Source organism: Chinchilla lanigera, unplaced genomic scaffold (assembly GCF_000276665.1).
Source record: "Chinchilla lanigera isolate Chin_1 unplaced genomic scaffold, ChiLan1.0 scaffold00014, whole genome shotgun sequence".
In the NCBI taxonomy this organism is placed as follows: Eukaryota; Metazoa; Chordata; class Mammalia; order Rodentia; family Chinchillidae; genus Chinchilla; species Chinchilla lanigera.
Window position 1 is genome coordinate 32,524,754 of NW_004955415.1, and position 27,951 is coordinate 32,552,704.

General features: G+C 47.1%; 1 long non-coding RNA gene and 1 pseudogene across 1 annotated transcript; both read left to right on the top strand.

Annotated features, from left to right (window-relative positions):
• The first annotated feature begins 4,166 nt into the window (after positions 1 to 4,166).
• Positions 4,167 to 4,995, top strand: LOC102015195 (annotated as a pseudogene).
• Positions 4,996 to 25,500: 20,505 nt separating this feature from the next.
• LOC106148052 lies at positions 25,501 to 27,055 on the top strand. Its single transcript, XR_001233185.1, has 3 exons — positions 25,501 to 25,612; positions 25,708 to 25,828; positions 26,350 to 27,055. It is a non-coding gene; the product is annotated as an uncharacterized LOC106148052 (long non-coding RNA).
• Positions 27,056 to 27,951: the final 896 nt, after the last annotated feature.

A 27,951-nucleotide genomic window follows, 5' to 3' on the forward strand; every position in this document is an offset into this window, starting at 1 on the left:
GCAGGAAGATCATATCAAATCTGAGGCCAGCCTGGGCTACACAATGAGTTCAAGACCTGCCTGATCTACATAGTGAGATACTATTTCAAACAAAACAAAATGTACTGTGTATATCCAATTAACTGGAAGAGAGGAGTTTAAATGTTCCCACCATAAAGAGATGATAAATGGTTGAGGTGGAGGACACGCTAATCATTGTTTTGTCATGATTCCTGCAGAGAGAAGGGAGCCTTAGGTAGGGTTAAAATAAAGACCTGGGACCTTTTCGAGAGTAGGAAAAAAAGCAGCCTCTGTGTGCCCATAAGCAGCAAGCAGTTTTGTGTTTTTGTCCTGAAGCTGGCAGGTGGTGGTTTAACATCTCCCCCTGGGCAGGCAACACTGACCTCCTAGTGCAGGTACCATGCCTGCCCAAATTCCCCGATTAGCCCACAATACCCAAACCCCTAGCAACAAGCCCAGTACCCAGGCAATCAAGTGTTGACCCTCAGGGGGAAGGAGACAGGGTCCCGGCCCCATAAAACAGCACCCCAGACACAGATGCATTGGGCAGGGTTCCAGCTGTGGCCCCATTGCTCCAAAATGGCTTTCTCTTGCAATACATACAATGAAGTTTCTTTTGCTTTGCACTGGTCTTCTGACTCCTCTGCCTCATTCTATGTCAGAGAGAGAGACAAGCCTGGTGAGGGTGACTCTCAGGATCCCTAGGCCCCAGACTGACTGATGCAACATAATTTGTTCCTATGTACTGACACGTCACACCATGCCCCATGAATATGTACAACTACAATTTATCAATTAAAAATAAAATTTGGAGGACTTGGGTGTGGCTCAGTGTTAAAGCACTCAACAGCATGCATGAAGCCCTGGGTTCCATCCCAGCACCATAAAATAAAATAAAATACTTTTAAAGAAACACATAGTTAATACCACCAGCCCTGCACTTCTCCTTTTACTGATTGTATGTATACATGTGTGTGTGTGGTACTGGGGGTGGAACCCAGAGATACCCAGCCGCTTAACCATACCCCAGCCCTTTTTATTTTTTATCTGAAGGAAGGTCTTGCTAAGTTGCCCAGGCTGGACTGGGACTTATGATCCTCCTGCCTCAGCCTCCTGATGACAGGCATGAGCCACCACATCCAGGCTGATTTATTTTCTTCATATTAATGAACAAGGCCTGGCACAGCATGCATTTTCCCTCTTTATTTTGTTTCTTGTCTGACTCCTCAACTAGGCTGCCAGCCCCGTGAAGGCAGGAGCTGTTTATTTTAGTTTACCAATGCCTAGAGTCACATCTGCTGCAATTAATTAACCGACTGCGCTGCTCCGTACATTCCCTGAGTATCCAGCACAACCTTTCAGCAGCTGGTACCACATACCCAGAGTCTTTCTGGGATCTTCTGTGGTTTTTCTGACGTGACCCCACAGCATTCATCTCAGCACAGCCCACAATCTGCCCAACATCCAAAACCCAGTAGCAGAGTCGCGTGTGGTGGCACACGCCTGGCATCCCAGCACTGTAGAAGGCTGAGGCAAGGGGATCGAAAGTTCAAGCCCAGCCTGGATAACTTAGGGAGACCCTGTATCAAAATAAAAAATAAAAAAAAGGGCTGGGGACGTAGCTGAGTGCAAAGGTCCTGGATTCCATCCCCAGTACAGGAGAGGACAGGGTGGAAAGTCCCATAGCAAGGGAAAACGCACTACTTCTTAGATGTGAGTCTTTCCCAGAAGTGAGCTTCTCTGAGCCGGAGGGAGGGGATGCTGCCCCCTGGAGGTGACTCTTAGTCGAAACCCTCTCCTCAGACCTAAAAATAGCCAGAATGCCAGGAGCTGTGCAAGCTTAGGGGAGGATCTGGAGCCTTAACATGAGAAGCTGAGGCCTGGCTGAGTTTACCTGCAGTCAAGGGTTGCCAGCGGGAAGGTCTAACGCCAAGAGCTTGTCTGGTGACCCTGTAATGTCCAAGTTCCAATTTCCAGCTCAATGGGTAGTGAAAATTTGAGTGATTGGGAAGAAGAAGAGGAATTAGTGAAGCTTAAGAATTAATTCATCCATCTGTCTGTCCACTCATTCACCCACTCACCCACCCATCCATCCGTCTGTCCAACCATTCACTGCCAAGCTCTGTTCTCAGCCCTAACGATATAGGCAAGTGTAAGCGGGAGGGGCATGCCTATAATTCCGGCACTCTGGAAGGCTGAAGCAGGAGGATTGCAAATTACAGCCCAGCCTGGGCAACTTAGCAACTTAGCAAGACACTATCTCAAAATAAAAAATAAAAAAGGGCAGGGGATGGATCTCAGCGCTAAGGCCCTGGGTTCTATTTCCAGTATCATGCGTGTGCACACACACACACAGACAAAAATCTGTGCCCTGCAAATCAATAGGGAGATCACAGAATACTGAATTGCATCAGAGATCAGAGAAGAAGCTTTAGCACTAACAGCTTTTGTCCAAAGCAGGTAGGAACTTGCCCGAAGGGGCTCTCCCCCTCAGAATGGGGATAATCATGTCCTGCGGTGCTTATCTGAAGCCGGTATCATAAAAACCTTGCTTACAGATGTTAAATGCAATTTCTTCCGGCTCCAATCAGGGCAATTAAATCAACAGACCGTCTAGGGGATTCACATAACGAGAATAAATAGCCAAATGCCAAGGATTTTTGAAAAGCAATATGGCACATTATTTCCCCTGGGATGGTGAACGCCGAGCCGCAAATTAATCAGCGCACAGCACATGGGCGCGGAAAGGTTCCTAGTGCAGGAAGAGGGGCTTCCGGCTTGTTCTGTGTAGAACAGGAATTGCTGCTGACGACCCGGTCTTTTCTCAGTGCCGGGCACTGCTCTGTGTGCCGTTGGTATTTTATTCTGCTTGACTCACACCGTGACGCGGTAAGAAAGAGTTAGGGTACCAGGATTTCACAGAGATCACTGAACACCCAGACCCTTTAAAGCACATTTTAGAAAAAAAGAAGGAGGCAGAAGTGCAAAAGGAAAAAAAGGGAGTGGGGGAAAAGACAGGAGAAAATATTTTAGTAATGTTAGTTCCCTCTTCAGTATATGAATACAGTTAGAATTCAACTCTGCATAGAACAAAAAACCCAAATAACAATAATTTAAACTAGAAAAGGTGTATTTTTCTGCCATGTCGGGGAACAGTAATGGACAGTTCTTTGATGTTGGGCAGCTCAATTATTTGGGCCTTTCAACTCTACTGCTCTGTCAACCTTGGTTTCCACCTTTAAGGTTGCCTTGTGACCACAAAATGGTTGCCGTAGCTTCGGTTATATCCACATTCCAGGCAACACTAAGAGGAAAGGAGCTAGGGCAAATGAGCATACTTCATAACCCAAGCCTCACAGTTAAAAAGGTTACTAGAAGCCTTCTTCAGTAATTTATGTTTAGGCTATCATAATGGTGCATGCCTATCATCCCAGCACTCAAGAGGCTGAGGCAGGAGAATCGCCCTGAGTTTGAGGCCAGCCTGGGCTACATAGTGAGTTCAAGGCCAGTCTGAACTACACAATAAGACTCCATCTCAAACTAAATTTTTTTGCACTTTTATTGCATTAAGTCAGTACTATCTGCATTGAAAGTTAGAAAATGTAGCAGGACATGGTGGCACAGGGCTGTAATCCCAGCACTCTGGAAAGCTGAGGCAGGAGGACTGCAAGTTCAAGTCTCATCTGGGTGATTTAGCAACTTAGCATGACCGTGTCTCAAAATTTAAAAATAAAAAATAAAAAAGGCTGGGGATGTAGCTCAGGGCAAAGGCCCTGGGTTCAATCCCCAGTACTGGGGAAAAAAGAAAAGAAAAAAATGAAGATTTTCAGCTGAGTGAACCCTCATCCCCAAGAAGTATGAAGACTAGGTTCTGTTAGAATTAGAGAGGGTGCCCACAGACCTCTCTGTCGATCGCCGAGCGGAATTTTCGGCAGCTCTCTTAGATTCGCGGCTTTGTAGGTGGCTTACAGCCCAAGCTATGTTTCCGGTTGGAGCCCTCAGGGCATTACTCACCCAACTTGACTATGCGATGGTAGCTGGTTTTTTGTTTTTTGTTTTTTGTTTTTTGTGTTTTTTTTGGTTTTTCTCCGGTACCGGGAATCGAACTCATGTCCTTGCGCTTGCCAGGCAGGCGCTTTTGCCACTGAGCTAAATCCCCAGCCCCAATGGTAGCTGTTTAACAAGTTTCTGCCACAGTTGGTTCGAAATCAAAAACCCATGCAGTGTTGGTCACATTGAAGAGGGCGCTGCGAGAGCTTGCCGCTCACCATAAAAAAGATTCTCCATGTCGACAACCATATTGGTATCTCTCTGGCGGGACTCCCTGCTGATGCCAGGCTCTTACATAATTTTATGCGACAGGAGCGTTTGGATTCCAGATTCGTACTTGCCAGACCACTTCCTGTGTCTCACCTTGTATCGCTAATTGGAAGCAAGACCCAGATACCAACACAGCGGTATGGCCGGAGACCATATGGTATCAGGCTGCTTGTGGTTGGTTACGATGATATGGGCCCTCACGTTTTCCAGACCTGTCCATCTGCTAACTACTTTCACGGCACAGCTATGTCTATTGGAGTCCGTTCTCACTCAGCTCATACTTATTTGTAGAGACATATGTCTGAATTTATGGAGAGTGATTTAAATGACCTGGTGAAAAATGGTCTGCATGCCTTAACAGAGACACTTCCTGCAGAGCAGGACCTGACTACGGAGGATGTTTCCACTGGAATTGTTGGTAAAGAATTGGAGTTCATGATCTATAGTGACGATGATGTGTCTCCATTCCTGGAAAGTCCTGAAGAAAGACCACAGAGAAAGGCATGGCCTAGGGCCGGGGATATAGCTCAGTGGCACAAGTGCCTGCCTAGCAAGTGCAAGGTCCTGAGTTCAATTTCCAGTACCAAAAAAAAAAAAAAAAAAAAAAAAAGGCACGGCCTACACAAACCTGCTGATGAACCTGCAGAAAAAGCTAACAAACCAATAGAATATTAATAAACCAGTCTCTATGTGTGTCATCCAATATGTAAGAATGCAGGAACACGTACTGACGACAGTCATCTCTACTTGGAACCAAAAGACGCAGAGTGTGGAATATGGTGTGCTTTAAGAATCAGTCCAGATATGTTCTTTTTTTCCAACCAACCTCCCTGAAACCGTATAATGAGCTGCAGTTTTCTTTAAGGGGGGGTCTGTGTAATCGTTTTCTAAAAAGTATAGATATACCAATGCTTTTATATGCAGAAAATAGTGTCTATGCAGTTTTAAAGACAACTGTGAAATAAAAGTGCTTCACTTCAAAGAAAAGAACTAGAGGATGTGTACTCAGGATGCACCAGGCATCCGTGCCACAAATGCAGGTACATTTCCCTCCAGAGTTTGTTGATTGCACAGGAATTCTAGATGTGCTCCCTTGGGCCTTACCCTCCAGTGCACCCAGACTGTCTTCCAGACTGCCAGAACTGGGAGCTTTGTGTATGTGCAGGTGCTGGGGACTGAACCCCGGGCCTTCACATTGAGCTACATTTTGAGACAGGATCTTACTGAGTTGCCCAGGTTGGGCTTGATCTTGCAATCCACCTGCCTTGGCTTCCCTGAGTACTGAGATGACAGGTGTGACCACAGCGCCCGGCTTCAGTCTTGGGGGCTTTTGTTTGCTGCTGCGCTTTGCTCTGCACATTTAACTCACAGAAATGATGCCCCTTGGAGGAGCTCTTGACTTATAACTGACAAGGGCTGATGGATAAACACCCCAGCACTCTCTCCTCCACATGGGGACCACTCTGAAGCTTGTGCCTTGCTCTGTCTCCCGGAGACCTGGACAAAATCAAACTCCAGCTGCCACAGCAGACATAAGCTTGGAATATCCCTCCCTTCCCATTCCCTCTATTGGGTTTTCCTGTGTAGCTCCTGCTCCTGTCTACCAAGTAACAGACAGACAGCACTTCTGGAACCTTGGGAGGGTCATAGGACCTGTTCTGACCAATGAGGTTTGAGAGAAAGCGTCTTCTGTCCCTTCCAGGTGCAAGCATTTAATTACCAGTCGGATTCATCTCCCTGTTAATTTTGACTTCCAACAGAACTGAATCGTTGCAACAGAGACATATGGCTCATAATGCCAATAATATTTACCATCTGGCCCTGACAGAAATATATACCAGTCCCTATTTAAACCAGCAGGAAATGGCATGGTGGTACACACTTATAATCCTAGGACTCTGGGAAGCTGAGGCAGGAGGATCCCAAATTTGACCCAGCTTAGGCAATTTAGTGACTTATCAAGACCCTGTCTCAAAATTTAAAAATAAATAAATAGGGCTGGGGTTTTAGCTCAGTGTGAAGGCCCTGGATTCAATCCCTAGTACTTCCAAAAAACTTTTTTAAAATAAAATTAAAACAATTTATAAAAATAAACCACCAGGACTTGAAGGTTATTGCCTCACTACAATCTAGACATTCTGTTTTTTGGTTCTCATCTTAGAGAGTGTCGGCCTGCTCAGAGGGCCCAAGGGAGATTTTTGCAGATGAGGTTCCCAAGGTTAAAGAATACATGTGTGCAAGACATCAGCAACAAGAGCAGGCAGCATGGAGCAGAGCAGAGAGCCAGAGCCGCCTGCATCTTTACTGTATAATTCCTGTACAGGGTATTATCTCGCATTTACATTCTTACACAGTGCCGTACCAGCACATGTGTGTTTTCCTGTGCTAAGTCATGCTTACATAACTCTATCCCACTGTGCGCCTGCCCTGGACAAGAGGGGTCTCATCCTCAGGTGTCCTTAGATGCCCCTGAGCTTTGAGCAGTCTGAGTGATTCCCCACAGAGAGTTCAACTCTTTCCTCACATGCTGGAGACCCTGGGCTCCATCCTCAGCACCACAGAAAAACCTGATCAACAGAATGCAGCAGGTGAGACATTCTGGAAGGTCAAGGGGTCAGGGGCTTCTGCAGACAGCAGCTTCTTCTTCCTGTCCCATGCCCTCCCAGCACATCAGAACTGAGTGTCCAAGGAGACAAGACACCAAGAGCGAGCAGAAGCGATTCGGGGAAGCACGCTGTTTCCCTCACTTTCCACACCTGGGTCACAATGCCCAGCTGTGGAGTCAGGGCAGCTCCTCAGCTACAGATCCGGGAAGCAGCATCACACAGTCCAAGCCGTTGTGGCGTCCAGCGCTGACCTCCGGGCCCACAGAGCTGGTATGGTAGTGCACACCTGTGATCCTAGCACAGGGGAGGCTGAGGCAGGAAGATACAGACCATCCTGGGCAACCTTGTGAGACCCTGTCACCAAGAAGAGGCCATCACGCACCCTCTTGTGCGACCCTGTGGGGCGCACCATCTATCGTTGGCTGAAATGTCACTATGCTGTGTGGCTACAGTTGACTTGGCTCCTGCATTCGGGGAATTCTTCTGTCCAAAGCTTTGGAAAACAGCGGCTTCTCCCAGCGTCTGCCCTCGGGGCTTTGAGCCCAGTGAGAGAAACAGAACAGCAGTGATGTGCAGATTGAATTCTTGGTTCCATTTCTTCAACCTTCCCTTCACCACTCTAATATCATAGAAATTTGATCCTTTGTTTTGTTTGGTTTTTGAGACAAAGTCTCACTATGCAGTTCAGGCTGATCTTGAACTCACTATTTAGCCCAGGCTGACCTCAGACTTACAGCAATCCTCCTGCCTCAGCTTCTTGAGTACTGGGATTACAGGCGTGCGCCACCATGCCTGGCTGGAGATTTGCTCTTGTTCTCACCAAATTCAGAGTGTTCACGCCCTGAAATGGGGCCATGTGACCTGCGTTGGTCATCAGTAATAGAAATAGATCTCAAGAGAGCTCACAAGCAGCCAGGTGTAGGGGTGCACACCTGTCACCCCAGGGCTCTGTGAGGCCTAGGCAGAAGGACCACAAGTTGGAGCGCAATCTGGCCAATTTACATAATTTAGTGGGATCCTGTCTCAAAATAAAAAGGACTGGGCCTGTAGCTTCAGTGGGAATGCCCTGGCTTAAATCCCAGTACCATAAAAACCAGATTAAAATTTAAAAAGGATTCTTGATGTAGCTCAGTTCCAAAGGCCTGGGTTCAATCCCTGGTACCCCAAGAAAGAAAAAAGTAAATGAAACCTTATGAATTCGGCTTGGGGTGCTCCCCTGGGCTGGAGCACCCACTTAGCACACACCAGGCCCTGGGTTTAATCTGCAGCATCACAAAATAAAACAACCACCATGTATAAATTTTTTCTGGAATTTTCCATTTCATATTACCATGGACCATGGGAAGTAGAACCATGAATGGGGTCTGGGGGCACGGCTGTACGTGGAACTGAGCTCAGTTCTACACCGAACTCTTCCCCACTGTCACGGTACTGAACACGGTAAGCTGTGTTTACCCCTTTAAACAGCACCCTGAGTCTCCAAGACCTGAATTGCCCATTAGCAGTTGGGTCGGTTCGGGCGTCAGGAATGTGTTCAGGGGCTGAGGACGTCTCTCAGTTGGTTCCATCCCCCACACTACAAAATACTAACAAACCAAATACTAACTAAGCCAAAATAATTGGCTTCACAACTCCTGTGTGCTGGATTTTGTCTGCGGCATCAGGGTCCCAGCAGCGAACACACCGGGAGCCGCCCCTGCCCGCTCAGAGCTGGCATCGGGATGAACCCGATGAGCCAGTCAGAGAAGACGTAGGAGTCGCGGTGTCCCACGGCGGCCGGTGAGGGACGAGGGGTCCGGGAGCGAGGCTGAGGAACACTCAGTCTCAGGCTAGGGAAGCTCGGAGGAGAAGCCAGGGTCCGACTGCAGGGCTGGGTGGAGTAAAGCGAAGTCAGCCTTGGCCACAGCCAAGGTCAAAGCTTCTGTGGCTCCGCCGTGGCCTGGAGTTGCCCCTGGGATCACAGGTTAGACACCCGGTCTTCACAGCCTTGTGTGGATGGGCTGCGAGGAGGGACCTGCTGAAGCTACTGGGGCACCAGGGCTCCTCCTTGGGAATGGAACGGGTGAATCCATTTCATTCACAGGTTCACCGGCTCTAGGGAGCAGCTTTGTTATAACAGCTGCCCTGGCTGGATGTGATGGCGCACTCCTGTCATCCCAGCACTCTAGGAAGCTGAGGCAGGGAGAGCAAAAGTGCAAGCCCAAGTGACTTAGCAAGACTCTGTTTCAAAATAAAACGATTCTTTTCAAAGTGCTGGGGATGCAGCTCAATGTGAAGACCCTGAGTTCCATCCCTAGTACCAAACACCAAATAAAACAGCAGGAGCCCTCTGCCAAGCCATGACTGAGCTAGAAGTCCCTCGCTAAGTGCTGGCAGAGGCTCTCCCAGTCCCCAGACCCATGAGTAACTAGCACTCCAATCTTTAGAAATCACCTAGCGTCCAGCGGAGGGGCTCTCAGCAGCAGGGTGCCAGGACCTGGGAAGCAGATCCCATGGCAGAGGAGGAAGCATCCTCTTTTTAGCCAAAACACTGTGTGGGTGAGAAGACTTGGAGCAGGGAGACGAAAAGGAATAGGGACAAAGACCCAGGCGACCAAGGAATCTAATGACCATGGAGGGGACTGAGAAGGAGCAGGTGGAGAGGGGAAGGGAGGACATCAGCGTCCCTGGCTTCCAGACACAAAGGGACAAATCTGGCGTGAGTCCTTAGAACAGCCCAATTCACAGACATGGAAAGGACAGTGGCAGCTCTCTCTCCCCCTAGAGAGAGCGGAGTGGGGAGTTCTGTGAGTGTTTCACGGGTGCAAAGTTTCCACCTGGGGACGTGAAAACGTTCTGGAGATGGAGGGTGTTGACAGTTGTGCGACCAAAGAAACACGCCGAATGCCACTGAACTGTTCTCATAAACACTGTTAAAGGGGAATGTTCTACATTCATCTATTTTACCACAATAAAAAAAAAAATCCAGGTAGACAGCAGTAAATGCTAAAATGAGTTGTCAAGGTCATTCCAACTACTCAGGAGGCTGAAGCAGGAGGATGGCAAGTTCGAGGCCAACCTGGGCAACTCAGCCAGAGGCTGCCTCCAAGTGAAATAAAAAGGGCTGGGAATGTAGCTCAGTGGTAGAGCCCTGGGTTCCACCCCCAGCACCGCAATCAATCAATCAATCAATGAACAAGTAGTCAAAGGTTTGATGGAAAATGGGATGTCAGCATAGCTTCAAAGCACCTCCTGCACAGGGTCCTTAATGTGTCACAAACTACGGCGGAGACACTGTCAGAGCGATACTGGGTGTCTCCCTGCGTCTTCGAGGCGATCTCTGAGTGCCGCAGACCGGGTCATCCACGAAGGACAGAGGTCTGCGCTGCTCAGGCTTCCAAGGGCTGGAAATCCAAGAACACCAGCCAGGGCATGGTACTGCCTCATCGCGGGGGGGGGGGGGTCCCAAGGGTAGCGAGAGCAGTGCCTTCCTTCTTGTCTTTCATTCGTGTGTGTATGTGTGTGTGTTGTGTGGTGTGTGTGTGGTATGTGTGTGTGTATGTTGTGTGTGGTGTGGGGGTGGGGGAGGTGTGTGTGTGTGGTGTGTTTGTGTATGCTGTGTGTATGGTGTGCGTGGTGTGTGTGTATGTTGTGTGTGTGTTGTGTGTGTGTGTTGTGTTTGTGTGTGTGCGCGCGCGCGTGCGAGCACAGTTTAGGCTCGAACTTGTGATCCTCCCACCTCATTCACATAACAAAGCCACTCCATCCACAACCCACGGATCCATAACTGGGTTAACCCACTAGGGAGGGAAGAGCTCTCAGGACCAATTTCCCGCCAAAGATCCACCACTCCACACCGCTGCGTGGGGACCAACTTGCCCACCCGCCTTCAAAGCTTTTCGGCCCAGGGTGCGCCTCAGGGGCGAGCAGCTGCTCAGCGCGCGTGCGCAGGCCAGGGCTCCACCCCTACTGCGGAGGGGGAGTCCCCCCACCCCCGGGCAACTGCCGGGATCCATGCAGTGGCGGAGCTCTCGCGCCCTCCTGTGGGCACTGACAGTTCCAAGCGCAAGGGATGAGGATCAGACAAGGTGCACGGCTGCTCACGCAGTCCCGAGCAACTGTCGGGCCAGGCAGCCAAAAGAAAGCAGCAGCACCTGTTATCCCAGCCAGCATTCAGGGAAGCTGAGGCAGGAGGCTCCCAAGTTCCAGCCCAGCCTGGACAAATTTGCAACTTAGTGAGATTCTGTCTCAAAATTTAAAAATTAAAAAACAAGGCTGAGGATGGAGCTCAGTAGGAAGGCCCAGGGTTCAAATCCCAGTACTACAAAAAGGCAAACAGAAAGAAAAAGGAAGGGGAAGGGAAGGGGGGAGGAGAGGGGAGGGGAGGGGGAGGGGAAGGGTGGGGGTAGGAGAGGGGAAGGGAGAGGAGGGAAGAGGGAAGGGGAAAATGGGAAAATGCAAAGGTTTTCACCCAAGATTCATAAGTAAAGCCACCCCTCTGCTTCTGTGATATCTGTGGCCACAACTTGGGATCAGAAATATTCAGGACAGCCAGGCTTGGTGGCACATGCCTGTTATCCCTGAACTTGTCAGGCTGAGGCACAAGGACTGGGGCAAGTTTAAGGCCAGACTACACAGCATAGCAAGAGAAAAAAATGCATCTCTACTGAATAGAATTCTTTTTTTGAACAGAATTTTTTGTTGTTGTTCTGTGAGAATCTTGCTATGTAGCTCAGGTCAGCCTCAAACTTTGATCCTCCTGACTCAGCCTCCTAAGTACTGGAATTACAGGCACACAAGGGCTCTTGAGAGCAGAAGGTGTTTGTTTTTTTTCCCAGTACTGGGATGGAACCCAGAGCCTCAGGTTTGTCAGGCAAGCACTCACCACTGACCTACATCCCCAATCCTTTCTTGTTTCCTATTTTGAAACAATTGACCGAGCTGGTTTTGAACTTGTGACCCTCCTGCCTCAGCCTCCCAAGGAGCTAGGATTACAGGTGTGCATCACTTCACCCAGCTGGTGGGTACATTGTATATACATATGCACTGATCCATCAGGCCTGATGCTTAAGGGTTATATGCGTTTGTGGACCTAAGTGTGCACATCAGCAAGCCGTCTTCACCACTCCTGCCACCAGCTATTAACACACCCCAACCCCAGCTTCTAAGCCTCCTATCTACACTGAATGTGCCCTACTTCTATCCACCAGGGGTTAACAAACATTCTTCCTTAAAGGGCCAGATAGTAAATACTTTCAGGTTTGTAAGCCAGATGGTCTCTGACCCAGAAATTCAAGTCTGGCATGGGGGATGAAGATTACCCCAGACAACACATAAACAAATGGGCTGGGTGTGATGGCACATGCTTGTAATCCAGCCTGGGAGAGGCTGAGCAGGAGGATCACCATAAGTTTGAGGCCATTCTGGGCTACATATTGAGTTCAAGGCCAACTTGGGGTACATAGGGAGACCCTGACTCAAAAAACAAAAAGTGGGGACATGGCTGTGTGCCAATAAAACTTTATGCATAAACACACATGATCCTGGCGTAGTGGTGCACATCTGTCATCCCAGCACCCTGGAGGCTGAGACAGGAGGACTGCCACAAATTCAAGGACAGCCTGAACTACATAGCGAAACCTTGTCTCAGAAAAACAAAAGAAAAAAAGAAAAGAAAAGACACGTGAGGGCTCCCACTTAGCCCTCTGCTGACAGTCTGCGGGCTGCTGATATATACAGGCTGTGCATCACTAATCTGAAAATCTTGAATGCAAAATGCTCCAAAACCTGAAACTATTTGAGCATTACTGTGATGCCATTGTGGAAAATTCCACAGCTCATGTCCTGTGTCCAGAGGCAAGGGCAAAAGCTCACACATGGACTTCTCGTGGGAACTCAAGAGGGTTTTCAATAGGGTGGCCTAACCATGAGGCATGGGATCACAGCACCTCCCCTCAGAACTCGTGTGTAGAAGTCCTTCCGGGTTTCCTCCAGAGGTAGACAGTATGAAAGGACACCACTGCCAGGAGGAGCTTGCGATCTTGGCTTTCCCGTTCCTAGAGTGTGATTTATCGAGCTTTTTCCTCTTCTTCTTGGCTCAGGCTCACTCTGCAGAGCCCGTTTCCCCCTCATTCTGATATAGCCCCTACCACCACGTACCACCCTTACCTGTCCAGTCTTGGACTTAAACCTTTAGAGCCATGAGCCAAAAATAAATGGCTCCTTCATAACTGCTCTCACTGCAAAGTGGGAAAGTGTTAAAGTGATGGCAAGCTGACAGGTATCAGGCTATGCATGAAAGGTACATAGGCAGGAAACCTGTTTAGTATTTTGTTTACTTAGTGAGTTGGTTTTTTGAGACAGGGTCCCAATGTGTAGTTCTGGCTGGGCTTGAGCTCACTTTGTAGCCCAGGCTGGCCTCAAACTCACAGCAATCCTCCTGCCTCAGCCTCCCAAGTGCTGGGATGATAGGCATGTGTCACCACACCTGGCTGGAATTTTATGCTTAGACTTGAGCCTCATCCCCCAACATATTATCCACAGCAGGTACAAATATCCCAGAAGCAGAAACCCTAAGCGCTTCTGGTCCTAAATTATACAGTTTCATCTGACTCATCAATTGAAGGTAAGGACGGATGCTGCACGGAGAGAACCTCACCACCTGGACCATGATGGACACAGTTAATGACCGTCCATGAAGTAATCAATGGGTGTGCTCAGTCACTGTTTACCCAGCTCATGAGGAAGCGAGAAGGCATGGAGAGCAAAGCTGGGTGCTACAAGGGCGCGGTGAGGTCGCACCCCGAAACCACGGCTGACCAACTTTCCAAGTAGCCCACACGTCCCCAAGGGCTGCATTTCCTGCTGACGGATGAAAATACTCTGGAACTAGGTAGAGAGGGTGGTTCGCCAATACTGCTAGTGTACTGATTGTCACTCAATTGTATCTTCCTGCTTGTTTGTTTGGCTGGGTTTTTTTAGTTGTGGCTTTTAAGTGAGTTGATTTGCTGGGGGTCACACACCTGTAACCCCAGCACTGCAGGGGCTGAGGCGGAAGGATCACAAGTTTAAGCTCATGCTAGGGAATTTAGCAGTTTATCAAGAGCCTGCCTCAAAATAAAAAATAAAAGAGCTAAGGATGGAGCTCAGTGGGAAGGCCCTGGGTACAGCAGAAGGGGGAAAAAAACTTTAAATGGGTTGATATGTGTAATTTTGTTTTGTGACTCAAATCCAAAAAAAAAAAAAAAAACAGTGATATACAAATCTCAAAACTTTTGTTAATACATAAAAACAAAGGCTCCCTCTGGCTGCAGTGCGGAGAATAGACAACACTGTGGACAGAATCTGAGGTTAGAGTTCTGAAAAAGGCTGGCAAGAGAAAAACCCAGGGAAAAGACGAACAAATGCAGATGTGGGGGGCATGTTGAGGCAGAGTCTTACTGTGTAGCCCAGGCTGGCCTCAAACTTACGGCCACCCTCCTGCCTCAGCCTCCTGAGTGCAGGGATTCCAGGCTTGCAACACCACACCCGACATCTGCCCCAGATGCGGGCACAGTGAGGAGGTGCAACAAGTAGGCCCTTGCCAGCCACTGAATCTTCCCCACATTGAACCTCTTAGCTTCCAGAATGCTGAGAAATGAACGCTTGTGGTTTAAACCAACTGGTTTGTGTTGTTTTTTCATAGCAATCTGAGATTTCTAACCCGGATGTGTTTCCCATCTTGCAGGAATTCTTACTTTTGAGAGCTGAGCAATAAATATTCCATTGTGGGTATATGCACCACTTTTGGAGAGAAGGTGCTGGGGATGACCCCAGGGACTTGCACATCTAGGCAAGAGTGTCACTCCGCTACCGAGCAGCACCCTCAGCCTCACATAGGACTGAAGTCTTTCTTGCCTGTTTAATTCCATCTAGGGCACTTCTTCTTGGATGCTTCCCAAATAAATAACTTGAATCCAAGTCCTGTTCCAGGGGGATAATAACCTGCCTTACTGAGTAGTCGCCAAGCAAGAGAAAAATGATGGCAGGTAAGGCAAAGATACACTGATTGGAACTGGCTTTCTGGTTTTTTTTTTATTTTTTTGTTTTTGTTTTTTGAGACAGGGTCACGCTATTAGTTCAGGCTGGCCTCAAACTCATGGCAATCTTCCTGCCTCAGCCTCCCAAGTGTTGGGGTTACAGGCATGCACACTATGCCTGGCTCAGAGCTGGTATTTTTTATTCTAATTTTTTTTTTTTTTTTTTTTTTTTTTTTTTTTGGTCTTTTTGAGACAGGGTCTCGCTATGCAGTTCAGGCTGGCCTTGAGCCCACTTTGTAGCCCAGGCTGGTCTCAAACTCACAACGATCCTCCTGCCTCAGCCTCCCAAGTGCTGGGATTACAGGCGTGCGCCACCACGCCCGGCTAGTCTAGCTTTCAAAACTGATTATTTTCCAGTTAGGTCTGAGTGCCTGTTGAGTGCATGTGAGGGTGAGTGGAACGGGCAGCATGAGCACAGGCTGCTCTGTCTGTGCACAAAGGTTGGGAAGCAGTGGTCACGGTGACTGATTGGGCCCTCACCTGCGGTTCTATGCTGATCGACATATGGCATAACAGAGGCCTTGCACCCTCCTTGGCTAAGTCACACCTCTGTCCCCACCAGGGGCATGGCCAGGCAGGCCTCTGGATGTCTCTCTCTGAGGGACACCCACCCTTTATGTGTTGCACCATCCTTCAAGGGTACGCAACATACACTACAGGGCGATAGAATGGGAACTCATTAGTTAAAACCCACAGTTCCTTACTGTAGGAACAGAGGCTTTCGCGGAGTTAATAATGAAACCAAACTGCCACCTGCACCTCAAAGAAAAAAAAGGAAAAGGAGGCCCATTCCTCCCGAGAATTCCACCTTGGCACCCTCCAGGGCTGCTGCAGCTGCTGCCAACAGCTACAGCTCACTCCCCGCTCCCAACTCGTCTACTTCCAGCCAGTGGAACTGGTTCCAGCTAACCATTGCCTGCCTTTGGCCACAGAGGGCCCCTGGAGACACGCCTATCCTGGTCAAGTGACGTGATCCAGTGCCCACCAGTCAGCAATTCCTTCTGAGTTCCACATTTTGACTGAGGGAAAACTGGACCATCAGCCCTGACGAGTGAGTTGCCTTGGCCCTTCCAAAGGTCGCCTCACCTAGAAACAGCGCAGTCAAGCATGTCTTAAAGACATCGAAAAGGGGGACAAAAAGCCCATTAACTACTGTTACCCAGAAAGCTGATTTTAATAAAAGCATCTGATGTCTGTAAGAAAATCCAGGCTGATAGATGACCATACCCTCTGGCTATAAATTATAAGAACTGTGTGATATAGGGGAAAGAAACTCCCAAACTGCTAGATATCTGGGACAAGTTCATGTTCTCTAAAACTGAAGAATAAATTTTAGGAATAATGGAGGTTAAGAGCAGAATATATTTTGGGGGGGAAAGAAAACTCTGTCTGAGATAGAGACAGAAGGGGTCCTGAATGGGTTGTCAAGGAACTTGCCTTTTTTAGGGATTTTTATACAGCAAATCCATGATGTGAGGCAGGTCCAAAGTGGGAAACATGGGACTCACAAGGTGGGTGTTATGGTTTGTGTCTGCATGTCCCCCCAAATCCTCACGCAGTCATAGGACAGGCTTCTACATTTTTGATTGATCCATAGTCCAATGCTGGGATTATGGGTGTGAGTGCTACACTTGCCCCCAGGGCAGGTAGTTTGCATACTGTATGAGGGAAGGAAAGAGCCTTGCTCTCTGCCACCACTCCCCTTTTTGCTCTTTGACCCGACCCGCGGGTATAGTCAACGAGGACCCTAGAAGGGGAGTGGGGATTATAAAGGGACAAGAGACATGAAGAACGGAGGCAAGACAGGATTCTGATCAAGACTCTTTCATTGGCAGGGAGTGTTGCGAATATATAGGGCGCAGGGAAATACGGAAGTTCTTAAGGCGGGAGTAACCAAGTAACCCGACAAGGGCGGGAGTAGCTAGGCAACGGTGGGCAGTCCTGACTTAAAGGGAAAGGTGCGTCTCTTTGGAGAAGTAGGCAGGATAACAGAAACTTAATGCTTAAGACGGCTACTAATATACAGTGGACGTCAGCTACAGTCTCCTACAGCTCTTGTTGCTTTTGCTGTTTTATGCCGCCATGAACTGTTGCCCTCTGCCTTGTTCCATCCTGCCTTGGAGCCAGCCAGCCAAGTATGAACTGAAACCTCCACCAGCTGTGAGCTAAATAAACCTTTCCTTCCTTAATTCTGGGTGTCAGTTATTTTGTCTCAGCAACAAGAGGAAAGTAACCAAGACAGTGGGCATGAGGTGGGACAAAACTATGGCCAGCCAATAAGATTACAAGTATAATTGCTCTGGTAAAATCGATTATATCAGATTCAAATAGGGAAGCAAGCCACGTAGCAAGTGGGCCTGAATACAGAAGACGGGCTTTCCTGTAGGGGGCTGAGTTAGTGACTCTTCCTGGCTTTCTCAAGGTGATAGAGACCTATTTAGAATATCAATCCCTGAAGTTTATCCTTAGGGAGGTATGTGAGTACATTTGTTTTATCTCTTGCCTTGAGGCCTGGCCCACGGCTAGAGGTGTCTGTCCTTCCCACAGTTGCAAGGGATCTCGTCTTCCACACTGGCTCCTTTGAGGGCCTAGCCCTATCTGACTGCCTATAATATTTCTCTCTAACTCAGTTGCCTGCAACATATGGGCACTAAAAAATAAATAAATAAAAGGATAAGAACTCTCAAAAGTTCCCTCTCTCAAAGGGTTCTACTGGGAAAATTCTGAGGCAAAAGGCCAACTCTCCCACCTTGGCTTCACATCTGTGTCGTGCACAACAGGAAAGCCATCCTAGTCATCAGAACAAACCTACTAGACCACCTGAGAGGCTGTCAGATGCAGCCCATGCCAGAAATGCTTTATCCTGTTCTGCCCGAAGACCCCAAGTCTGATCTGCCTTCTCCTTACATTCATCAACTCCAAGCTGTTCTGCCAGCTGCGATGCACCACTGCCAGTTCTGCCTCTTGCACCACAGCCTCCTGCTCTCCCAGATTAATGCACTTGGACTCAATTGTCATAAGAGGTTAAGAACTCTTCCACCTTAGCTCTGTACCTGTGTACCCACCTACCAACATGGGACAGCTATCAGCAAGTCCTTCTGACTCCGTGCAATGCTGATGAATGCTACTGCATTTTAGATGGGGCCCAAGCCCAGTTAAAGTCAAAAGTCCCCACCACAGTGGCTGACCCTGATGCTTGGGTGAGCACAGTCCTCACCAGAGTGCATCCAAATGGGGACTATAATGTGACAGAGAGCCAGGCAGCCTTAAATCAGCACTGCACTGCTCTCCCGGCAGGCCACAAAGAGGGAGGCAGGAAGCCAATACACATCTAAAGTTACTGACAGATGCCTGCTGAAAAGACACAAAAGTTCTGCTATATTATCTGGCAGAAACTGGTTACAAGAAAAAAATTCCACAATTTTCTTGGAGCTTCTGGCTCAGACTATCAGTCCCTGGCAGAACCCAGTGGCCTTTGAGGGCTACCTCCCCACTTTGCCTCAGCGTTCTAACAGCCATCGTCCTTCTGATCGACAAAGCTGGCAAGCTCATGTTAGACTGAGACTTAACTGCCCAAGGGCCACCTGCTGTGCTGGGATGAACTGTTCTAAAAATGGACCCCCTGACAGATGCTGAGTACACCCTGTTTATGGACGGAAGTAGCTCTGTTAGAAATGAAGTCTGACAGGCTAGATATGCTGTGGTCACCTTGGACAAAAAAACTATTTTGATCAAAACTCTCCTGCAGGGGTGATTTGCACAGCAAACTGCTTCTTGCTGCTGTTTGGAATCCTGTTACCAACAACCAATCCAGTCCAGAGGCCCAAGCGCTCTTCAGGGATCCAGCTGACTGAAACATCAGCCCCAACCACCAGGCCTGCCCCCATCATTTATTCTGCAAGCTCACACCGCTGCACAGGCATCCATACCCTTGCAGCCAGCTCAGGCTTCAGAGTCTGTGTCACCAGCCCTGATCTCCCATTCCCTACTGGTGCTGAGAAGATAACAAAAGTTTGTAGGGTCCTGCCATAGAAATTACCTATATGGCCTACCCCGGATCATTGGTAGTGACAATGGGTCTGCATTTGCAGCAGAGGTAACTCAAAAACTAGATTAAATAAAAACTACATATAGCATACAGGCCACAAAGCTCTAAAAAGCTTTTTAAAAAGTTTATAGCCAGTTAAAAGACCAGCTATGTCTGTAGATATTCCTACACACACATATACCCCAGATACATATTAACTACCTCTACAAGTTTCAGAAATCCAACCTTAGATCTGCTGAAAAATGTACCTGCATAGCTCCTCTGAGGCTCACTCTGAAGAGACAGTGCACAACTGAAGCCTGAGGACATCATTCACAGGATTGCTTCATACCTATCTTTCTTGATTTTTGTGTCTTTTCAGGTTTCTTATCCCAGCCCTTGCATTCCCTCCCTCTGCTAGCTGTGGTTTGTGTTTGTGTTTTTTGTTTTGTTTTGTTTTGTTTTTGCCTTAGACTCTATGGATGGTTGCCCCAAAAGAATAGAACAATCAATTAAACACTTGACCAAGATCTGATGAGCATCCAAGGCACACTGGACACTTTTCTACATCAGATTAACTCCCTCACTCCCTCACCAGAGTAACGTTACAGAACAGACAGGCCTAAATTATATCTACCGCTTCTAGCTGGACCTCGTCTCAGAAGACACATGTAATATGCCCAGCAAAGACTTGCCATGGAAACTAAAATGGGGTGGGGATATAGCAGAAAATGCCCCCTGCCCCAGCTAGTATACTTCAGCTAATTAGTTGCCCAGGTAATAGTTCCTGTTTCAGTTTTTGTTGCCCCTGTCTCTTAGAAATACGTTGTCACTGTGATGCATAGCTGCATGGACTGCTTTTGAGTGTTGCTTTCATTCTTTTTTTTTTTTTTTTTTTGGTACTGGGAATTGAACTCAGGGCCTTGTGCTTGCCAAGCAGGCACTATGCCACTGAGCTACATCCCCAGCCCTTAAGTGTTGCTTTCTAAGGAGCACTGAAGGAACCTTAATGTGACAAACTTGGCAAGGAAACTATCAGTTTCTGTATTTTTATGTGTGAGATGATTTAAGGGAAAGCAGCATGAATCAACCTCAATTATTTGTAAGTAAAATTAGCTTCAAGCTGTCACATTCCTCTGCACAGTTATTCGAATAAATTGGGAAATGTTGTTGGAATGGCAAGCAGAAGCACCGAAATGACACTCAGGGTTTGGAGGCAGAAGAATTTACATCAACAGCCACTGATCCAGATCATTCCCAGAATATCAGGCCCTGATCTCTGGTGGGCTAGGGCTTATATGAGATAGGCAAGGGGAAAGGACAAAGGCAGAATGGCTTGTCAGCTGGGGATTGGTGTACGCAATGTACATCACAGTGACCAGCATCTCTCTGTTTCTAACAGTGTTTCCGACAGTGTCCCTCTGTTTCTAAGCGATGGGAACAACCAAGACTAGAACAGGAACTATTATCCAGGCAACTAACAAGCTGAAGTATACTAGCTGAGGGGTGCATTTTCTGCTACATTCCCCGCCCCTTTTAGTTTCCCTGTCAAGTCTTTGCTGGGCATATTACATGTGTCTTCTGAGACAAGGCCGAACTAAAAGCAGTAGATATAATTCAGGCCTGCCTGTTCTGTAACGTTACTCTGGCAAGGGAGTTAATCTGATATAGGAAACTGTCCAATATGCCTTGGACACTCATTAAATCTTAGTCAAGTGTTTGATGGATTGTGCTATTCTCTTGCGGCAACTGTCCATAGAGTTTAAGGCAAAAACAAAACAAAACAAAAACAAAAGACCCCAACTAACAGGGGGCAAGGAAGCAAAGACTGGAGTAAACAGCCTGAAAAGACACAAAAATCATGTGGAACAGGTACAGAGCAATCCTGTAAACAACATCCTCAGGCTGCAGCTGTGTGTGGACTAGCCAGCATCCAGTGACCAGAGCAGGGCTCTGAGTGTGTGATCTCTTCAGAGTGAGGCTTAGCAGCAATCTGTCTCAAAATAAAATAGACGCCACAGGCCGTGGTAGCACACACCTGTGATCCCAGCACTTGGGGAGGCTAAGGCAGGAGGATAGTTGCAAGTTTGAGACCAGCCTGGGCTACATAGTGAGATCCTGTCTCTAAAAACAAAAAATAAACAAGTAAAAATAAAATAAAATATTCAAATGGGCTAGAAATTATGATAAGTGTGTTCGAAGCAAAGGGAAGTATTTTGAGAGGAATTAATGGCAATATATCTTTAACTATAATAAGTTGTACTTAAACATTCACTTTCTACTTTCTACCTCATTGGTCAACCATTTGTGGCAATTTCTGACAAATAAGAACATCATAGTTTGTCTTCATCCCTTTATTCACCAGCTGTGGTACCTCTGGCTCTTCCCCAAAGTCAAAATGACTATGAAAGATAAAGCTTTGAATCAATTCGGAACATAGAGGCAGCCACAACAGCACAACAAAAGATACTCACAGAAGAGGACTTCTAGAACTGCTTCAGAAAGTGTCCAGGTGATGGGATGGGTGAATTTAAGTGAGGGGCTGTATTTTGAAGAGGAGTAATGCCAGTGTGTCTTCTGTAATAAATGGGGTTTTTGTTGTTTTTGTTGTTGTTGTTCTGTTGGGGTTTTTTTGGTACCTGGAATCGAACTCAGGACCTTGCACTTGCACTTGCCTGCCACAGGCAGGCACTGGGGCGCTGCGCTATATCCCCGGCCCAATAAATGTTTTTAAATAAATAAATATTAAAATAAAAAGGATTGGAGATATAGCTCAGTAATAGCGTGCTTGCCTAGCAGGTATGAGACCCTGGATTTGATCCCCTACACCACAAAAATAGAAGGGAAAATGCAAGTCATTCTGACATCCCACAAATGCTAGCTCTAATCATAAACAAAACACGTACAAAAACCACAAGCTATATCCACTTCAGCATGACTCAGTGAAATTAAACCAATCAGATCTAGGCCAGTCAGCTTAAACAGCTATTTGCCTTTCCATGAATGTTCACACAGAAGAGCTGATCACTAAAAGGGGCAAAATATTTTCTCCCTAACACTTTCTAAACTGTCCTAACTGATCAAAGGGTCTTCTTACCACCTGGGCTGAAGTCTCCCCAATTCCAAACTATACTTTTTGTATTTTTCCTGAATTGATTTGAGACAAGATCTCACTATGTAGTTCAGGCTGACCTTAAACTCATTATATAATGTAGCCTACGTTGGCCTCACAGCGATCCTCCTGCCTCAGCCTCCTGGGTCTTAGGGTTACAGGGGTGCAGCACCACACCCAGCTCCTAGATGTGACTTTTTTTTTTTTTAGAGTAAATAATCCAAAAGTTTATTTGTGGCGGTGGGACGTAGGAAAATTCATTTCCATGGGCTAGGAGAAATTTAAACCTAACAAGTCTTAGAGTTATAAGGTTAAAAGACACCCCCTCCCTCATCCAACTTAGAACAGAACAATAAATGTAGAGCTTGACCCTGACCTTCCATCCATGATATTGACAACAACAAGCAGAGACTGTCATTAGGTTCTGACAATTATATACGGCACGTTGAATTTCTTTCTGTATTCCTTAGAGTCTTCTCCACCAACTAAAAGTGTAAAGCCTATTCATAATCTGAAAATAAAAAGCAGGAAGTACCTCAATATTGCTTTTACTTTTGGTCTCTAAAACCATGCAATATTTGAACATGTGTGTGGTGGACTGACAACTGGTGGTCAACTTGTAACACCCAGCTGAACTCAACCAGCATGGAGCTGGCTGTGGGAGGCCCACCTGAGGATTGTTGCCAGCAGCCTAAGAAGCAGAATTGGAGAGGAAGAAGTTTAGAAGCTGTTTTTGGGAAGCTGTTGGAAGGTGTAGGGAGCTGTAGGGAGCTGTAGAGAGCTATAGGGAGCTGTAGGGAGCTGTAGGGAGCTGTTAGGAGCTGTTGGGAGCTGTTGAGAGCTGTTGAGAGCTGTTGGTTTTCCAGGAGGAGCTTGTCATGCTGGCTTTCCTGATGAACTCAGCTGTTCTTATCGTCGAAGGAGCTTGGGACCTTACTGTCACTGAGAATGACTACACTTCACTTTGGGGGAGCTCTGGTCCTCACATTAAGCATCACTTCCTGGCTCCAGAGGGAAGATGGTACACCGCTCAGTCTCCTGGCGAAGGTTATCGTGTTGGCTTTCCTGATGGGAATTTGGCTGTTTTCATCATCAGAGGAGCTCAGGACCTCACTGTTGCGAGGATGGCTGTGGTACTTTTCAGGGGAGCTCTGGGTCTTACTTTGAGCATCGCTTCCTGGCTCCAGTGCAGATCTCTCAGCCTGCTAGCACAGATCCTTCATCCTGCTGGCATAGACTTTCTAGCTTCCATCACTGACCTTTGGGCCTTCTCAGCGTAGATCCATGAAACAGACCTGCATGAGACATCGTCATGGGCTCTTGGTCTCCAGCTGGACTTATGGAGGGGAATTGTTATGAGTTCTAGGACTTCAGCTGGACTCATGTCAGACATTACCATGGGATCCAAGCCCTCAGCTAGATTCTTTGGTCTTTAGTGTATGGACAGATTTCCTTCACTCTTTTTGTATATGACAAAAAGAGTTTTTGAGTGACTATTATAAAGTAATTGTAGGGGCCAGGATATAGCTCAGTGGCACAATGCCTGCCTGGCAAGCCCAAGCTCATCAGTTTGATTCCCTGTACCAAAAAAAAAAAAAGAAAAGAAAAAAATTTAACTTATTATAAAATAATTCTATAAATTATGTGTCCTGTATTGTTCCCCTTGCAAAACCCCAAACTACAACAATGTGTATCTGATTTATTTCACTTAAGACTATGGTCTCTAGGTACCTCCATTTAACTAGAACTGTCACAAGTTTATCCTTCTTTATAGCAGAGTAGTACTCCATTATATTTTTAGCAGGGGTTTTTTTTGGGGGTACCAGGAATTGAACCCAGGACCTTGTGCTTGCCAGGCAGGCACTGTGCCACTGAGCTATGTCCTTGGCTCCTGCATTATATTTTTTTAAACCCATATCTTTGTCCATTCATAGGTTGATAGGTATTTGGGCTGTTTCCAAGATTTAGCTATTACAAACTGTGCTGCCGTAAACATGGGTGTCCATACATCTTTATGCTATAATGCTTTTAATTCTTTTGGGAAGATACCAAGAAGGGGAATGGCTGGGTTGAATGGAACCTCTAGTTTTAGTTTTCTGAGGAATCTCCACACTAATTTCCACACTAGTTACACCAGTCTACATTCCCACCAGCAGTAGAGAAGGGTTCCTTTTTCTCCACAGCCTCGCCAGCATTTGTTACTGGTTGATTTCTTGACAATAGCCATTCTTTCTGGAGTGACATGGACTCTCAGTGTTGCTTTAATTTGCAACTCTCAAATGACCAGTAATGTTGAACACTTTTTCATCTATTTATTTGCTGTTTCTGCTCCTTCATCCGAGAGGTGTCTCTTCATTTCCGATGCCCATTTTTGGGTTGGGTCTTTAAATTTAGGAGGTCTGCTTTTTTTTTTTTTTTTTTTTTTTTTAGATGTTAGTCCTTAGTCTGAGGAACAGACAACAAAAATTTTTTTTTTGCACTGTGTGGGTTGTCCTTCTGCTCTGTTAGGGGTTCCTTTAGCTGTGCAAAAGCCTTGATGTGATTCTTGACACTGTACGAATACCATGCAAGAAAGCAGCTGGCACATATGGAAACCTCAGGCCTACAGAGCAAGGCACCCTCTTTAACAGAGGAAGCAGGAGAAGGAGCCCTTGGCTCCTCCAGCTTGGAAAACACAGCCTGTGGGTTTCGGCCTGTTCCTAAGTCCTCAGGTGCCACCCGTGTTCAGGGCATAGCATTCTCCAATCATACAATATAGCTGCCCAGAAGGAAGTGAGAGGATCTGGAATCCAAATGGATTTTATATAAAATGCATCTTTCTCAAACTTTCAGAGGAAGTTTTCTATTTAAAGACATCCTGTTATGACCTTTCTGGTAAAGAATGCTTTCCTAACGGAATTAGTCACCACTGATTCATTTCTGCCACTTTCACAATTGCGATTTTGCCTAAACAAGGACCTGGCTTAGAGAAGTTAGATAAATTATAGATACCCTTAATAAATTATGTAGTACCCAAAGGCAAAAGTTTTCTTTTTTTGTTGTTGTTTTAATGATGTGTATGTAAACGAACGAGACCAACACTGGGACTTCAAAGTGTGGAGGATCCGCCAGCATCTAATCACAGCCACATCTTTCTTTCGTGGGTGTGAAAACAGGCTTAAGGATAAAAAGTTTGTGTCCAGCTCGGGAGTGAGCGCACGAACAACAAAGAATGATTCGGAGCAGCCCTGGAAGCAAAGGACTATTCAGCAACAAGCCCTGAAAGATTCAGCCGCATACTTGCCACGCCCTCCGTTGCCGTGACAACCGTGCTGGAGTCTGGGCGGGGCCATAGACGCAGAACCACCCCCGCTTCCCAAGTGTTTCCCGACTCTTGCTTGCGCATGCGCTTGTGGGCCGGCGTTAGGCTGGAGGAAGCGGAACTGGCCTTGGGCGCCTGATCTAACTTCTGGATCTGTTGGAGCATTAGGGTTTGAGCTGCTCTAGAAGCGTAAGAATCTCCTCTGGGTGCCTACTTGAGACTGCGAGCCAGTCAAGGAGACCCTAGAGAAGACTCCCGCCTTCTAAGCCAGCCCTCTTTCTCAGAACTGAGATCGTGATCTCCCAGCCTCGGTTTCCCGGTTTCTGATTCTCAGCCGGTGTTCAGAGGCGGCTTTGAGGATTTAAAGAACCCGGAGCAGGGCGGGCCCCACAACAGCTGGAGGAGGTGGGTATTATTGTCTAAATCTTGTAAGAAAAGAAGCTGAGATCCAGACATCAAGCGACTCACACCGAGGGCTGAGCTGGAGCCTGGCAGAACGTGGAGGGAAAGGGGTCCACAGAAAGCCCGGGCTGGGTGAGGGCTGTGCCTCCCAGGGGTGTGCGGGCTGTATTTAAACAAGGAGGGGAGAAGGATTAAAGCCAAGAAATCGATTATGCCCACCAGACCCAGAACACCGTCCGGGCTATAAACATGGTGGAGGACATTGTTGGATTTAGGAGCACAGAGTTGCAGACTTTAGACACTATACCTTTGCGGGCTGGTTCTTCAACCCACATGGCATGGCCACTGCGGTCAAGATCCCCCCGCCCCCAGCTTCCTGTCCATCCTGAGCTACTGTTTTGGTTTCTGTACTTACAGAGCAAGTTTCTTCTCGCTCCCCAACTCCCTTCTCCTCCCTCGCACCCTCCCTCTCTTTTCTTTTCTTTTCTTCTCTCTTCCTCTCTCTTCTGTTTCTTCCTAAACAGGGTCTTGCTAAATTGCCCAGGCTTGCCTTGAACTTGGAACCCTCCTGCCTCAGCCTTGCAAGTGTTGGGATTACAGGTGTGTACCACCACCTTCGGCTTCTTAACCTCAGCATTACTGACCTGGAGGGCATGAACGTTTTTGTAGGGGGACAGTCTTGAGCGCTGTAAGGGGATGCCTAGCTTATCTGATCTCCAGGATGATTCACTGCCACCTCAAGCTATCACACCCCAAAGTCTCTCCACAACACCAGACATCACCTGGCGACAAGATGGCCCCAGTTCTGAACAGACCTAGAGCCAAAAATCAAAAGACAGGTACCTCTGTTAGTTTTCACTAAATAAGTTTCAAATTCTTTAACCATTGTCATCTGCTAAAAATGTGTGTATGATGTCATCCTCCACATAGCCAGTTTGTTATCTGACAGTACCAAACGGAAAATGCCAGAGATAATTTGTAAGTTACAAATAATTTTTATTTGGTATATTACTATAATTCTATTTTATTATCTACTGTAAATCTTACTGTGCCTAATTCATCAGTTAAATATTATGTATGTGTGGGACCAAATAAAGAGTATATGTTAACTAACCCCTAGTACTGAGGTTTTAAATGGCCCACCAAATGGTACTGCATAATCCTAGCACTTGGGAGGCTGATGCAGGAGGATCACTGTAAATTTGAGGTCATCCTAGACGACGTAGTGAGTTTGAGGCCAACCTGAACTACATAATGAGACCCTGTCCCAAAAAAATCAAAAAATTAAACAGATGTTCCAGAAACAGGTTGACCCAGTTAAAGTATGAAACAGTGGATGACTGTAGTGTATATTTCAACTGAGTAGAACAAGTGCCAGTCAAGAATCAGGAGGCCTGAGTTTGGCCCCAAATCTGTCACTGTAAGCTCTGTGATCTTATCACTTACCTTCCCAGGACTGGTCTTCCGCTGTCATGTGAGGTTGGTAAGGTGAGTTTGCAGTTCGAGGACAGGAACCCATAGCCTGGTACATAGTAGGCAAGTGCTGAACCTCTTGAACTATATCCACAGCCCCTTCTGTTTTGCAGGATCTTGCTAAGTTGCCCAAGCTGGCCTCCAACTTGGGATCCTCCTGCCACAGCCTCCTAGGTAGGTGGGACTACAGGCTGTATCATCGTGCCCAGCCTGTGACTTCTCAAGACCTGGAATTGTGCAGGATCTGCTGACTGTCCCCTCCCATGGGCACAGAGACCACCCAGCCTCTGCCTGTGACTTGTTCTCTACATGTCTTTTGTTCTTTCAGCCTCCCAGCCTGGTCTCCTAAACACATCTTCCCAAGTCAGTTCTTTCAGGCTGTTGACAACAGACAAATTCATTATTTTTCCTGATCTAACAAATAAATCCTGGTGGTGGTTAGCACAGCAGAGGCAGCAGCTTGTTTGTAGGAAATGACTGTGTTTAAGCACAAGACACCCTAATGCATGAGGAAAAATGTAAAAGTGCCCTTTTGAAATGCTCTGTGATAGGGTGCAGAAATTATGGGTGAGCCCAGGGATTCACAGCAATTATTCTGACCTGGCTAATATTCAGTATTCATCCACCTGGCTCTCCGCGTGCTTCATAGTTGC